A 16,127-nucleotide genomic window follows, 5' to 3' on the forward strand; every position below is an offset into this window, starting at 1 on the left:
GTCATCATTTGGTAGTGACCATCCAAGAGTCTAGCTATGCCCTAGAACGGTTCAGTCGTTGAGTGGTGTTTGACTGGACCCCAGGTCATGTCGGAATCCCAGGCAACTAACTTGCCGACAGGCTACGCGGAAACCGCTTACGGAGAACGGTGTCTCTGCAACTGACGTGCATTCAGTACTACACTGTAATGTTTTGCGGCTTTGGAAGGTGGAATGGCATAACCTCAGAACGCACAACAAACTGTGTGCCATTAAGGAGACTACGAATGTGTGGAAGACCTCAACGCGGGGCTTTCGCAGGGGCTCTGTGGTTCTCTGTCAGCTCCACATTGGCCACACTTGGGTGACATATGGCTACCTTCTCTGCCATGATGACCCACCTCAGTAGTGTCGGTTCAGTGCCCAGCTGACAGTGGCCCATATCTTGGTGAGCTGTCCTCCTTTGGCTACCCTGCGACAGACTCTTCAGTTACCGGACTCGTTGCCATTAATTTTAGCTGACAACGCCTCATCGACTAATTTAGTTTTATACGTGACAGTGAGTTTTATCATTCCATATAAGTTTTCGCACATGTCTTTTATCCCTTTATGTTCTCCACTGTAATGCTTTAAGGCTGGATGTTTTAATGTGTCGCAGAGTGGTTAGCTTGTCCTTTTTATTCTCATGTCGGCCGGCTATGGTCATCTGCTCTCTTGTTTTTATGCCTTCTACCTGTTTCTTGCTTCTCTCTGTGGTTTTCTTTTCTTGTTTTAGTCATAGTAGTGTTGGTTTTCCTTCTGTCGTTCTTCTGGTTCTTCCATTCTCCTGTTATTGGGCTGTACGTCTCCTTTCTTTTCTTCTTTCCCTTGTGTAATTATTTTACCGGGAACAAGGGACCAATGACATCGCACTTTGATCTCCCCCCCCCCCCCAGTCCTTCGTCCTTTAAACCAACGAGTCAGTCAGTTGGCACAAGCGACTTACTCAATTCAAAAAGCTGGTAACAATTTATAAAATGACGAGGAGCACCAGCAGAAATAATGATGATCTTCTCTGCCCCTGTTTGCAGTTGAATTTTTTATGCATTGCTAGCAAAGCACGTGCTGAGTCATGTCCTGTGTCATCACTTATAACTGCAACACTTGTGGTCTTGTTTTGAAAATATGTCGCTCCTGTCAAAATTGAAACCTGGCCATTACTCCAATGAGACCCTTGTACTTCTTGTGGGAGAATTACAGACCAGTTCTCAGCAAAATTACAGTGAAGCACTAAACCTTCAGCCTGTACGCCACACCCTTTCACTTCTGTAATGTGTTGTTGCAATTTCTTCAGGTGCTGGTGTGTTACTGCTTGACTGACGATTTACCAAGTTCATGAAAGTGTCAAAGGGAACAGTTTTCTTAATTAGTGTATTTTCCTCCCATGTCACGTATGTAATTTCTGCAGAGTTATCTGCTACCTCGTCCAGGCAAAGTGTCCGTAAAGACAGTCTTCCCTTTCCAGGGCAGTCAACACATTTTTAAAGCAAACAAGACCCTCACTTTACATCCCAGACTACTAATGACTTCACACACCCAACCAAGATGTCACATGTCATGTGCTCCAGTAAGTTCTTCAAAGTTATCACACAACGTTCAAAATTCGTGCAGTACACACATAAATAGACGTCTCAGATTTCTTAGAAGTTTCTTCAGTAAACAAATTAGCATTGAACAACTACAATACAGAAACCTGCAATGAACGACCACGATAAATAAACTGACAAGAAAGTATTACAAAGTGTAAGAAACAGCTGCAACAATGAAAGTGAAAATAACTGCAACAAAGAAAGTGATGAGAAATAGGTGCAACAAAGACAATACTAATTAACATTGTAACAAAGAAATAAGTGAGAAACAACTTCAGTGAAGACATACATTACCCTTGAAAGTTCAAAAAATGATTTTTTAAAATAAAACCTGTCCAACTTAAAAGTGGAAGCTCTCATTTACAGAGTATGTAGTACTACATGTTACTAATCAACAGAAAAAAACTAACTTTTCTGGATTGGAATTAAAAAAAAATATTTCTGTAAATTGTAAAAAAAAATTAAAAAGGTGGCAGTAAAAGAACTTTGACAGAATGTCCATATGGAGGATACCATTGTAATCATAAAGCAACTATCTTTCAAATAAAAACAACTCTTATCAGAATATCTAGAACTGTTACAGAGATACAGCATTTAAAAAAAAAATTCCGAAATTTGCATATTCAAAATGGTGTTTGCAGTGTCATCTTTGTAGGCCTGTATCTCGGGGCAGGAATATTTTTGGAGGGGGAAGAAAACAAAGTTCCTTACTTACTTCTGAATTTTATGTAAGACTAGGAAGGTAACCCCCCTGCCTGAAGTGATACGGATTATGCCAGCTAGTATTTGACCAGGGGTTCCCAACAAAATTTTCTCCAGGACACCCCCCCCCCTCCCCCCCCCCCTCCCATTGAGCATGATTGGTACCTTGTCGTATCACTGTATCAAGTACCTAAAAGAGCCAAATTAAGAGTCTTTTTATACGCTTTCTATTTTTGGTACTTGAAAAAAAATTGACATATTCATTATTGAAAAAATATTGAGCTTAAAATTTTTTCAATTTAGCCATCATTGTTACTGTTAAATTTTTGATTATTGCTCAAAATCTTTGTCTTCAAATCTGGGTGTTTAATATAACAAACTCCTTAAAAAAATAAAAATTGAGTATGAACTGAAAATGACAGGAAAAAAATTAAAACTGGGAGTGTTGGCCTTTAAAGTGTACTACACTTGAGGTTGCATTGAGTAGACATGTGTGAAAAATAAGAAAACACTAATTTCATACACAGTATTATTTATTTAAAAAAATACAGTTACAACAGAATACTCCATCAGTATACAGTTACTTTTAATTTTAAGTTCTTAATGAGATGAGTTCAATCTGACCTTGGAGTCCATTATTTCTGAAATATTAGGTTCCAAACTTGAAACTTTCGGTCTGAAATCCTATCTAATTCTAGTTTTGCGCTAGAGTGTGCTAGTGTCAGTTGGCTCTAGGAAGACGCTAGACGCAGAAGTTAGCGTTCGCTATAGCTCTTCTCGCGCAGGAAGTGACTAAAAATCTGTTATCATAGGAAATATATTTAATATATTTTTTATTCTAATAGCATCTTGCGGACTCCTCTGGCACAGTCTCGCGGACCCCCTGACCCTGGGGGTCCGCAGACCACTTGTTGGGAACCACTATATTGGACTATTGATGAAACTTCCTGGCAGATTAAAACTGTGTGCCGGACCGAGACTCGAACTTGGGACCTTTGCCTTTCGCGGGCAAGTGCTCTACCAACTGAGCTACCAAGCACAACTCACACGCCATCCTCACAGCTTTACTTCTGCCAGTACCTCGCCTCCTACCTTCCAAACTTAGAGAAGCTCGTCTGTGAATCTTGTGAGTCTCGGTCCGGCACACAGTTTTAATCTGCCAGGAATTTTCATATCAGTGCACACTCCCCTGCAGAGTGAAAATCTCATTTTGGAAGCATCCCCCAGGCTGTGGCTAAGCCATGTCTCCGCAATATCCTTTCTTTCAGGAGTGTTAGTTCTGCAAGGTTCGCAGGAGAGCTTCTGTGAAGTTTGGTAGGTAGGAGGCGAGGTACTGGCAGAAGTAAAGCTGTGAGGACGGGGCGTGAGTCATGCTTGGGTAGCTCAGTTGGTAGAGCACTTGCCCTCGAAAGGCAAAGGTTCCGAGTTCGAGTCTCGGCCCGGCACACAGTTTTAATCTGCCAGGAAGTTTCATATCAGTGCACACTCCACTGCAGAATGAAAATCTCATCCTGGACTATTGATGTTCGCAACATGATGCCAACACAAAACCAGTGTTTCGTGACTGTGTCAGTACAGATCAAAGGAACATTATTCCATGCCTGCTAGCACTAAGTGCCACTATGCTGTGCTAGTGTTTGTTTTTACTCTGTTTGTAGTGTTGCATCTTGCCTTGGAGTCCAGAAGAGTGTCTCTAGAATGTTCGCTGTCAAATTTATTAAAATGTTAAACAGAAGCATGACTTTTTGCTAAAATGCTGTGTTACTGGGCACTAGCAGCAGTGACATTGATAAAAAAGTGTCTAATTTTTCAATACTGCAGCAACAAGGAAACATGATTCATTATCTGACTTTGGAAAAATTTGTACTCGGCAAGTTACGCGAGCTATTGCCTAATGAGAGTGCGATTTAAAAAAAAAAAAAAAAAAAAAAAAAAAAAAAAAAAAAGCTTTGTGGAGGCAGAAATGATGTATGTTGGAGGCAGTAGCCAGTAGTAAATGTGTATATGACAGGATGATCATCAGCTATAGATTAACCTTTTACATTGATTGGAAGTGTGGCTGACGTTGAAGCTGAATTAGTTTTCTTTATTTAAAATAATTTTAATATGAAATTAAATATAAATATATGATCAATTAGATGTGTGTTTTGATGCTATTAATGTTACTGAATTACGTTTACATAATCCTTCATCCCTTCAACCAAAGCTTCACCGACTGCAGGAGCTATTTGAGATATGACTGGCTTGAAAATGTGGAATAAATATGCAAGGCTTTGATAAGAATCTCCTGTTGCTAAAAAAACAAAGGGTAACAGCAAGTCTTCACAGAAATTGCTTTTCTGTAATTTGTGTCTTTCTTTGAAGGAATTGGCTCTCTAATATTTCAGAATTGGATGGTGGTATCAAAGTGAAGTTACAAAAACCAGATATGTCTTCCAAATTCAGTTCACGCAGCGTGTCACTTGTGCCTCACTTCCTGTATTATGTTTTTGTCCACCGATGGCAGCTATATCTTTCAAAAAAATTCCTCGAGTATCATTAATTCTTCCTCTTCACTTGTCATAGTGTAGCTCTTGATGTGAATACACAGTGTGAAATGTGTAACAGACAATGTGAATGTATATGTGCAAGTATGTTTTACTAATATTGGTGGGGGGACAAACAGCGAACGATATTGCGGAAAAAGTTGCAAACAGAAATAAGTTTTTAAACTCTGTGTAAATACGACTTTATGATTTCATGTACATTGTTATATCGGTGGCTGTACGGTTACACGTAAATGCCAGATTCTAATTTTGAAGTGCTTTGGTTCTCGATTAATCTTGCCTTTTTTCCTGAGAAAAATATTTTGGCTCCTGCTAGAGCTTTGTGTTTGTGAATAAATGGAACTTCATGACAATAAAGACTGCTCATTCAATATATTTGCACTACCAACTGGCTAGATGAACTGGTTCTGTGCTTAGCGAAAACCAAAAGCGGTACCACTTCCAATGAGCCCACAATTGCTAATGTGGTGTTTGGCCAATGTTTGAACAGATTATAGTCTTAGGTTATGTTTCTATATTTGTTGATAGGATGTTCTTCTAATTTTGAGTTGGTTAAGTATCCGACAAGAGCTTAAATTATTTGTTAGATGTGCTTTTGGATTTGTATTGGCAATTATGAAAAGCGATCTGGAGGCTATATATTTAGTGGGCATGTTTGAAAAATGCAGCAATGTCCATTAGATGATTTACTTCAGATTTATCAAGGCATTGAATAATCCTTCCCAGAGTCTAGTCAGTTTAGAAGATTGTGTGTGCTGTGATGGAGTAAGGAATTCTGAAGATTAAGGTGCAGGCTGTCAGCATAAAACCTTGCAGCATTTTGAGTAGCAAGAGCAATGGTCTTTTGAGTGAAGAAAGCAGGAGACTAAGGCAGAAGCTCTGAATTCTATCAATTGTTACTCTTCCATGACCACACTGAGAGACTCTGTCGGAATTCTGACAAAGAAAGATCAAAGCTGGTTACTACTGTACCAAAAGGAAGAATACTCTTCAACCAGTATGCAGCCATACTGCCAATTTGTCACTCAAGTATATCTAACATCTCTCCCTTTCCCATGTAGCAGTTCATGGCATTTACACACATTTGCTGACTCCACATTTTTGAATCGTGTCAGAACAATAACGTAGCATGCAGAAGAACTGAATTGTGCATCAGAGCAATAAAATTGTGCATAAGCTTTTGTATCAACTGGGTCATGCAAAATCACTTGTGAGCAACCACATCACATAATCAACGCGAGCCATGACAAACATTAACTTCCTAGTGGCAAACATGATCCTTAGATTGGTGTGAAACCACCACCTTGCTGGTCAAATAATCCTGCACTGTGTTTTATCCATCTAGAAGCCAATTTGCTTGGGCCACGTCCCTCAACAAAGCTCATACAGTTATGCGGTGGTTGCACTTAATGAGCCAATGGCTACAGAAGTAGAGGACATCCTGGCTTCACCGCCAAGCATTGGAAGATAAGACTATCAAGCACACACTGATAATGAAATTGTCACAGTCATAAACTATGCTACTTGAAAACTTGCTCTGCATGAGGAACTCAGCAGTGTCCCATCATCTCAACTACTTTGTTGCTTTCACAAACTGGCAGGCAACGCAATTAATTACGATATTCTGTGGAATATACGGCTGTTACACTTGCATGTGGATGCACTGGTGATCTCAGTGCTTTTGCGGAAACTGCTAGTCAGGTATTAAAGATGTTTCCATTGATGAGTGTCATAGCTGTCTCCGCCAAAACAGACTTCTCTGTAACCACTGCAAGCACAAGTAGCTACCGAGCGATGTGGCGCAGTGGTTAGCACACTGGACTCACATTCGGAAGGACGACGGTTCAATCCCGCGTCCGGCCATCCTGATTTAGGTTTTCCGTGATTTCCCTAAATCGCTCCAGGCAAATGCCGGGATGGTTCCTTTGAAAGGGCACGGCCGACTTCCTTCCCCATCCTTCCCTAACCCTATGAGACCGATAACCTCGCTGTTTGGTCTCTTCCCCCAACCAACCAACCAACCAACCAACCACAAGTAGCTGAGCTTTCTTAGCAAGTTGCAGCCCTACAAATACGGTGCTTCACATGTGCATTGTGATGGCAACACTCTTCTAGCAGAAACAAGTGTTCATCCACTTGGGATAATATTTGCTGGTATCACAAATTTGGAGCTGAAGCTCAGAAATGTCGACCACACTCTGACAAGGGAAATTCTGCTGGAAATCAGTAGTGATGGTCACTGATTTCAAGCTCGACAGCCATTGACTATTCGTAACAGCTGCAATATCTCATTAATGTGTGTGCTGATCTCATTTTACCTTTCTTTTACATCTACATCTATAATCTACAAACCACTGTGAGATGCATGGCTGAGGGTACATCCCATTGTATTAGTTATTAGGCTTTCTTCCTGTTCCAGCCATGTGTGGAACATTGGAAGAATGATTTTTTTGAATGCGTCTATGTGTGCAGTAATTATTCTAATCTTATCCTCACGATCCCTATCTGAGTGATATGTAGGGGTTGTAGTATATTTCTAGAGTCATCATTTAAAGCCAGTTTTAGAAAATTTGTTGATAAACTTTCAATATCCCCTGTTTCGACACACTTGAACCATATTCTAGAACGGTCGCAAGAATGAGTTGTAAGCAATCTCTTTTGTAAACTGATAGCACTTCCCCAGTATTCTACCAATAAACCAAAGTATATCACCTGCTTTACCCATGACTAAGCCTATGTGAGAATTCCATTTCATATCCCTACAAAGTCTCATCTTCCTCACAGAATACTAATGGCAATCACCCATATACTGAAAATAGATCTTCCATGAAGAATTACGGTTACATCACCTTACATCTAAACTTCAATCTCCGATGAGAATTCGTCTGAAGCTTGATTGTTGCTGATGTCCTGTATCAGATTGTTGGAGTGAACTTGTTATCTATTTATAGCCTCCTACCAGATCTTCACAGTTTGATACATCCTTGATTCTACAACTTACCTAATCATGCTGGCATCATAGTGATTGCAGGTGATTCATCAGTTCCCTGAAATCACCTGTCATCACCTACCCCAGCACTGGTAAGACACTCAACGGTACGTTACTTTGTCACTACACCAGTACCGCTAGTTTGCACACAGCCTCGTTGTGTATATGAAATAAAAAAATAAAAAAACTAAAGATGGCAAAGCTAGAGTTCTCTTTTGTGTTAGAACTAGGGATCTTTCCCCCTTCAAATAGTAACTAAAACTCTCAGCTCCGTATACTCCCAAGAAAAATAACGGGTACCATCTATTGTTAATTTTAACGCCAGAACGATACCTGATATTCTGTGCCACACATACACATTTATGGTAAGACTGTTTTCTCCATGATCAACCTCACCATGCCTTTCATCACCGGAAGGTATACCCAAAACCGCTGTTTGCACTCCATTCGGACTTCATGAATTTGTGCGAATGTTCTTTGGATTATGCAGTAGTGCTTAGACTTACCAGTGCTTCATGTGAAGTAACTAGAGATTGAGGGTTTTGTTACATCTCCATTGATTACTTGCTTGTAGTGTTGTCTAATGAGGCAGAGCATGTGGCACATCTACAGCAACTGTTCACTAGTCTAAAAGTACGTGGCTTAGTGATTAACCCGAAAAAATATGTCTTTGGTGTGACAGAAGTAAACACCATCACAAGGAATTCTGTTACCTCAAAATAGAGTGGAAGCTATCTCTCAGTTTCCCCATCCCACGATAATATGAGAATTTTGTCATTTCTTGAGCTTCACAAAATTTAATCAGTTTTTTGTGCACAGTCATGCACTGTTGGCAGCATCTCTCAGTGCAATGCTAAAAGATTTTTCCTAAGTCTGGAGACATGCTATATTGGACTGATGAAAAGACAACATCATTGGTCAGAAAAAAGCTGCTATTGCAGAGGCTGCATTGTTACCTCATTTTCTTCCAGGCTCGCCTCTTTGTTATAGTAGAAGCTATCAAGTATTGTCCCAGTTCAGAAATATCATAGATCCGGGGCTGATGGGCAGAGCAGTCTGAGTTATAGTGGGGAAGTGGGTAGTCTCCACGTGACCCGTGATCTTACTGCTTCCTCTTCGTTTAATGCTATCACATCAAATGAAAACAAAACAGATTTCTGTGGCCAGAAGCTATCAAGTGAATTAAAATACATTCACATAATTATGGAAGGCAAAATTTGTTATTAGTTTCAGATTTTATTTTATTTCCACCTTTCTGACAGTCAAGCATTAATCCCCTTGCAGAACAACGAAGTTGTTTTTGTCGGTATGCTACAGATATTTGGCCTTTATTAATCTTTTCCGCTGAGGCAGTCAGTGTATTTGAAACGAAGTGTTTCATTCCACACTATTGGTTAGGTTCAACTGTTCGCTTCATTTCAAGTGTACATTTTCATCATCTAGCACATGTGGCATTATGCCCTAATAAAGAACCAAACATGAGATAATACAGTACTGGTACACCAAGAAAATTTACATCCCGAAAACCACACTGAAAAGCTTAAAATATCAGGTTGAGCACTACTTCATTGGGAATCTGGACATATGAATGTGCACTTAAAGTATGCACTTTAAATGTGCTCATTCCAATGCTCTTGGGGTATCCTCTGATGTCTTGTTTCTTTTATGACATAATGTAAGATCTTTTAATGCTTTACAATTATGAACATACGGGCATCCTCCGTCATCGTAGCTGCGCAAGTGCGATGTCACCTGTCATCTGGCACTCTCTGGCAACTGCTGAAATGAACCTATTTCTAACAGTTCGCGGGAAAATATTGCGAATGGTGATTCAAAGTAAATTTCCTTTAATGCAAGTTGAGCGATGTGCGAGAATGTACGACGAATTTCTTAAATCACACAGCGTTTGACTATCATTTAAAAATAAACTCCTTGATGATGAGCCATTTAGAAGATTTTCGAGCCCAGCAGATCAGACATTTATCTCGTTATTAAAAATTTTACTGCCACATTTGTTTGATATATCTTAAAGTGTAACACGCGCAAAAAGATCAACATTATAGATGGATGCTTGGCTTCTCTTGCCGCTTATTAACCTTAGAGACCAACGTTATACACAAAAGCTTTTCTTTTCTTGTAGTAACAATATGTATATCAGTTTAAACCATTAACTTTTCTTGTTTGTGTGTCCGCGCTAGTTAACAGTGATGTTGCTAATTGGCTGACTCATCATGTGTCCTATGCTCTGAATATCTGCTGTCATTGGCTGGTGAGATCACGTGACATGAGCTATGACTGGCTTACAAAAGCGCATCGCAATCTCGATTTCAGTGCTTGGGAAAGTAACTTGCAGTTTTTGATGGAATTAGAATTTATACTTTCGTAATACGAAAATATGCACATCAAAGATCTTTCCAAAACGTGTTTTTTCCCTGAGTTTTGTTTCTAAAGTGCCGGGAATTCTACACCCGTGTATAAAAGCATAACCATTCAAAAGATTGATAAGTTTTACAGTTCCAAGGGAAAATATACTGTCACTCAATGTGGAAAAACTGTGTTTTCATCTGGTAGAAAGTGTACTTTTAGTCGGGAAATCCGGGAATTTTTTTTCCTTGTCTGTGTATACACCCTTTGTGATTAAGAACTTCAGTGTAGTAATGACTCAGAGGATAGTAACTAGAAGAGCCCCATCTTTTAAAGAAATTTAAAATATTTAACAGTAAAATTTTAAGGAAGTAAATTGATCAGTGAGTACTGCCATAATTAAACTAACTTCAGTTCATTGAACTCGGCAATGACTAATGGAACCATATAAATCTCACAGTGGCTAGAAGAACCCAATCTTGAAGGAAATGGCTTACCCCAGTTTCTGAATAAAACCCAATCAAAACAATTTAGCTTTGGCCAGTCAAAGGGGCAGGTACTGAAAAAGTTGCTGTTAACCAAGGAAGTGAGCCAATATCTGGACAAGCAAAGTAATCTCTAGGCAAGTTAACCAAACAAGTGGATGCCCTCAAAATCTAGGACACCTAAAGGTACAGTTACTGCCTCAGTTTCAGCTGAAATAGTGAAGCACTTGTTCAAACACAATTTAAATCACCTTACAAGCAGACACCATGCCCTCAGTTTTCATTATTAAACTCAATCAGATGTTTATCAGAAGCATCCATAATAGGCAACTAGTCTATGAATGGCTGTGAGGTCTGTCAGTTGCACTATACGGCCACTCAAAATAACATCAGTTTCACCAGGCCTTATCCACCAACATAAAGTATAGCTGCCATAGCTGGCTCTTTTCAGGATGCACCCACTGTACAGTTGGCTCTTTTCAGGATGCACCCATTGTTGACCACTGACAACTGCCAGTCCATTAAGTGGAACCAAGTCACAAAGCTTCGCACTAGCTGTTGCCTGCTCCGACGCACCCAAGTACCGAGCTCGAACATGACACTGTACTGTGACATATCGACACCATAAGTGTGACCATTCGTTATGGTCCTCATTGAGGAGAATACATTTCAACCCCAAATTCCGTTGACACTTGGGGGAGAGTGATGTGAACAGGGAATTGTTATATTTCATGTGTGCAGTGTAAGCTGTAAGGGTTCACGAGTTCAGCGTTTCCCATCGTTTGGTTAAAGTAACCTGCAAATTAGTGAAAGAGCAAGGCATTCTTCCAGTTTTAGGAAAGAAGAAAGGAGAGTAAGTATAAGTGAACAAACAATTAAAAAGATCCAGCAGTTTTTGAAGATGATGAAAACAGGAGAATGTCCCCAGGTTGCAAAAATAGCAAAAGAGTTGTTATAAATGGAGTTCAAGTAACAAAGCAGAAATGACTAGTGCTGTCAAATTTAAATGAACTTTATGTAGATTTCAAAAATTCTCATCGTGAATGCAAAATTGGAAGGTCAAAATTTTGTGACCTCCGCCGTAATCGATGTATTTTGGCTGGGACCTCAGGGACATACTCCGTATCTGTTTGTTTATTCCATCAAAATGTCAAACTGATGATTGCGGGTGCAAAACTCGGTGATCTTAGCTACAAAGAGTTACTAGATTTAATGGTCTGTGACACTATCAGTTATGACTGCATTATGAGTTTGTGTAATAAATGCCCTGATACGGAAACAGTTACTGAATTGTTTCACGAATATGATGAGGAAATGCCAGACAGTATTACCTTCGAACAGTGGGTCACAACTGACAGGACAGAAATGATAACAGTGGATAAATCTCAGGGAGAGTACTTGGAATCTTTACTGATAACTTACAAAAACTCAAAAGTCACCACTATGTTTCTAAAATCCAAAGTTTTTGAAGGACAAAAAAGCACAATGTCATGAAACTGAATGCATAGTACTATCTGACTTTGCAGAAAATTTTACATTTGTGATTCAGGATGCAATACTAGGGTAGCACTGAGTCAGTGACCAGGCAGCAGTGCATCCACTTATTCTCTACTTTAAAAATGAGAATTTTGCAGTTCTTCAGTTTGCATTCTAAGCGACTATTTGGAGCACAACACTTTGGCTGTACATGTGTTTCAAAAGTGTGTAATAAGTTACATAAAAGAAAATTTTCCCAAGGTTGAGAAGCTGATATACTTTTCAGATGGAAGTGGTAGTCAGTATTAGAACAAAAAGAATTTTTCAAATCTGTGTAACAACAAAGTAGACTTTGGGTTGGAGGCTGAATGGCACTCTTTTGCATCTTGCCATAGTAAAAATGCATAATGTATGTGATGGAGTAGGAGTACAACAAAATGTGAAGTGCAGCCAGCCTAAAAGACCAACCACAGACTAAATTCACACAGTACAGGACATGCATATCTTTTGTAAGGATAATATTAAAGGCATTACCTATTTTCTGATCAAGAAAGAAGTGGTTCTGCATATGAAAACAACACTTCAAACCAAATTTGAAAACTGTATAGCAATAAAAGGAACAAGGCATTTCCACAAATTCCTTGGTATTGCAGAAAACTTAGTTCGATGCTATGTAACATCAGAAACCGAAATTTATGAGGATAATTGTCTCATTAACGTTGAATGACATGGTGGCATGTGTGTATGATGGACAGTGGTGACTTGCAGAGATTGAAAGAATAAGTTTGGAAAACAATGATTTTTTTTCCCCTCTCCCTGCTGGCCCAAGAACACCATTCAAGAAATCTATTAGTGTCAACGTTTGGATACCAATGAAAAATGTTTTAAGGAAACTTTCGGTGCTTGGACTTACCACAACAACTGGGAGGTCTTATTCTATATCACAGAAGCTGTCTGAAGAAATAAGTGTTCTTAACATTCACCACCAATTTTAGGAACAGTCGCATCTTGAAGGATGTTAATTGAAAATATTTATTTTAAGTATGTCAAAATAATATAAATGTTAATTTCAGTGACATTTCCACTTTTTGTATATAATTCAGTGCCTTACTTCAATAATAATTGATTATATGCTGCCAATATCACACATGAATAGGCAACAGCCATGAGATCAGTTGTAAAGTGAATTATCTCATTTTCCAAAATTCATATCTTTGTTCAGTCGGATATCAATGTTGAAGTTTTTACAGTACGTTGCTATCATATAGGTATACAAACTGTGCATAAATCATATTTTTATATTCAGTCCCACCTGAGATAGCTTACCCCAAACTTCACGAAAAATGAAAATTTTCAAATTTCAAAAATTCATTAGAAAATTAAAGAAACATTTATAAGTGTTATTGCTCTATATGAGGCTAGTAGTGTATGATATCTAACTATAGGAAAAAAATACTCTCATAAATCACTCCTTGTTTGTTATTTTTGGGCCTAAAAAGTGGATTTTTGAAAATTTGGATACCAAACTTTGGTTGTCATTTTGACTGGTTCTTTTTTGATTTAGGGTATTTTGTGTAATAGACAATGTTGTAGAGGACACTTTTCTAAAAACTGCAGTGTTGTTACTTAACCCAGCGCAGAGATATTCATATTTTTGCTAACGTCTCTAAACTGAAACATTGTCATGCGCATACAAACGAAAATGGCCGCCATTCAGTAAAGGTGAAAGGTAAATTTTTTTAAAAAACTGTTTTGAACTTCTCAATTATAGGGTAATTACATATAAAAAATTAAAATATTCAAAAATGGTCAAGCAACCAACTTAATTTTATTGGACCCCACTTCATTTGGATTGACCCCTTTTATAATTTCATTTTTAACTTCTCTAAAGATTCTTAGATACTAATCTTTATCTGAAAATAATTCACTGTTCTTAACTACATGTTTTATAACAAAATGATAGGCATGCAGTGGAACAGATTTAGTTTACTGGCTGCTGGCAATCACATATTATCATTGGAGTGGCAGCACTAGTGATCGTTTGTTACCCACGGTAATGGGCAGTTATTTGATAGCACAATTGTGGGACTGTTTAAGCACACGTTGACATCGTCGTATTTCGTACGTGACAGCCAGTATTTTGACCAGTTGGAGGGCGTGGCTATAGGAAGCCCATTAGCTCCTTCCATAGCCAACCTTTTTATGGAAAAATTTGAAGACATTGCCTTGCACACGGCTCTAGCTAAGCCAAGTTGTTTTTATCATTACGTTGATGACACTTTTATCATCTGGCCCCATGGTTGTGAAAAACTGGGAGAATTCTTAGAACATCTGAAAAGTATTCACGGCCACATAAAGTTTACGATGGAAGTAGAGACAGATAGTGCATTGCCCTTCCTTGACGTTCTCGTACAATGGAAAACAAATGGGCACCTCAGCCATATTGTCTACAGGAAACCGACACATGCTGCACGCTCTCAGCCACCACCATCCGGCACAAAAATGTGGCACTCTGAATACCCTCATTGATCGTGCTTAAGTTGTCTCAGACGCTGAAAGTCTGCCACTAGAACTGAGCCACCTCCGAAAAGTCTTCCGGGAAAACGGGCACAGCCAGACAGGTGTCACAGGCTATATCTGGGGTGACACGCAAGAAACACACCAACAGAGAAGAGAACACCACATAAGAAGAAAGCAAGAAACTCAGGTTTTCTGTGGTACAGTGTCGGGAAAGATTAGCCGGCTCCTGAAGAGATATAACATTTCATTGGTGTTCAGGCCCCCAGCAAAAATTCAACTGCTCATGAGGCCTGTAAAGGACGACCTAAGACTTAGAACGCCTGGAGTGTACAAGATACCATGTCAGTGTGGCTGTTACTACGTCGGCCAAACAGTACGCACTGTGGAGCAACGCCGGGCAGAACACAAGAGGTGCTTATGCCTACGCTATCCAGAAAAATCAGTCGTGGCAGAACACGCCTTAGAAAATGGACACCGAATTCTATTCGACGAAACATCTGTCGTTATGAGGACGAAGGGATTTTGGGATAGTGTCATAAAAGAAGCTATTGAAATAAAAACCTCTGAAAACACCATCAACAAGGACGGCGGTTTGCAGCTCAGCACAGCCTGGGACCTGACCATCGCGAGGTGAAAATGGGCGCGACAGATGCAGATTGAAAACATTACCGTAAATGACGACGCGGCCATGGCGACACAGCAGTCAGTCTTAACACTTGACAATGACCGAGGAGAGCTCGGTCGAAAGCCCGTGGGATTTTAACCACCTGACGCAGCTGGAAGCCCGAGAAAATTTTATTATTTATAATTTTCCCGCAATTTACGCATTACGAAATAATGTTTGTGGAGAAAAAATGACACTGGCATGATGTTTGTTGTCCAGTAGTGTTTACAGATATTACGTGGTTAAGTTTATTGACATCAGGGCACTCTGCTCATCGGATATGAATTGGTGAACGTGTAAAAGTTGGAACAATTTGTGACGTCTCTCCCGCCGCTGCCAAGCTCTACTTGGCGTGGTGGCTGATGGGAGTAACTAGGTTCGTTCGAATGAAGATATCATGAACAGTCCAAAGTGTCTCTACTAAACAAACGCAGTTTCATGGTTATTGTGATAATCGTGACACCTTTGTCGAACCATATTTAGTGTGTTTCGGCGTATGGCCACTTGGAATGCTAGATGATGCCGACCTTCACTTTGCATTGGTCAATGTTTGTAATTTGAACACAGCGCTGGTTATGTATTTTATTCATGCTGAGAAAAACGTGCTTCAAGAATTTATTCTTGTTGTCAAGTGCAGTATTTACATATGTATTTTTTGTGATGTTACACAAACATACAATGTGAGTGTGCGCGTGTGTGGTTTTCTACAGAACTGATGAGACACAGTACCTGATAACCTCAAAAAGGTGACTACAGTGCAAGAGATGCAGAATA

The 16,127-nt window shown here is 39.4% G+C and overlaps 1 protein-coding gene and 1 non-coding gene across 4 annotated transcripts in view; both read left to right on the top strand.

Annotated features, from left to right (window-relative positions):
* Positions 1-16,127, top strand: part of LOC126249507 (uncharacterized) — a 155,632-nt gene that overhangs the window by 44,089 nt on the left and 95,416 nt on the right. The window lies entirely within an intron of this gene.
* Trnas-cga (transfer RNA serine (anticodon CGA)) lies at positions 3,681-3,755 on the top strand. Its single transcript has one exon. It is a non-coding gene; the product is annotated as a tRNA-Ser (tRNA).

Source organism: Schistocerca nitens, chromosome 1 (genome assembly GCF_023898315.1).
Source record: "Schistocerca nitens isolate TAMUIC-IGC-003100 chromosome 1, iqSchNite1.1, whole genome shotgun sequence".
Taxonomy (NCBI): domain Eukaryota; kingdom Metazoa; phylum Arthropoda; class Insecta; order Orthoptera; family Acrididae; genus Schistocerca; species Schistocerca nitens.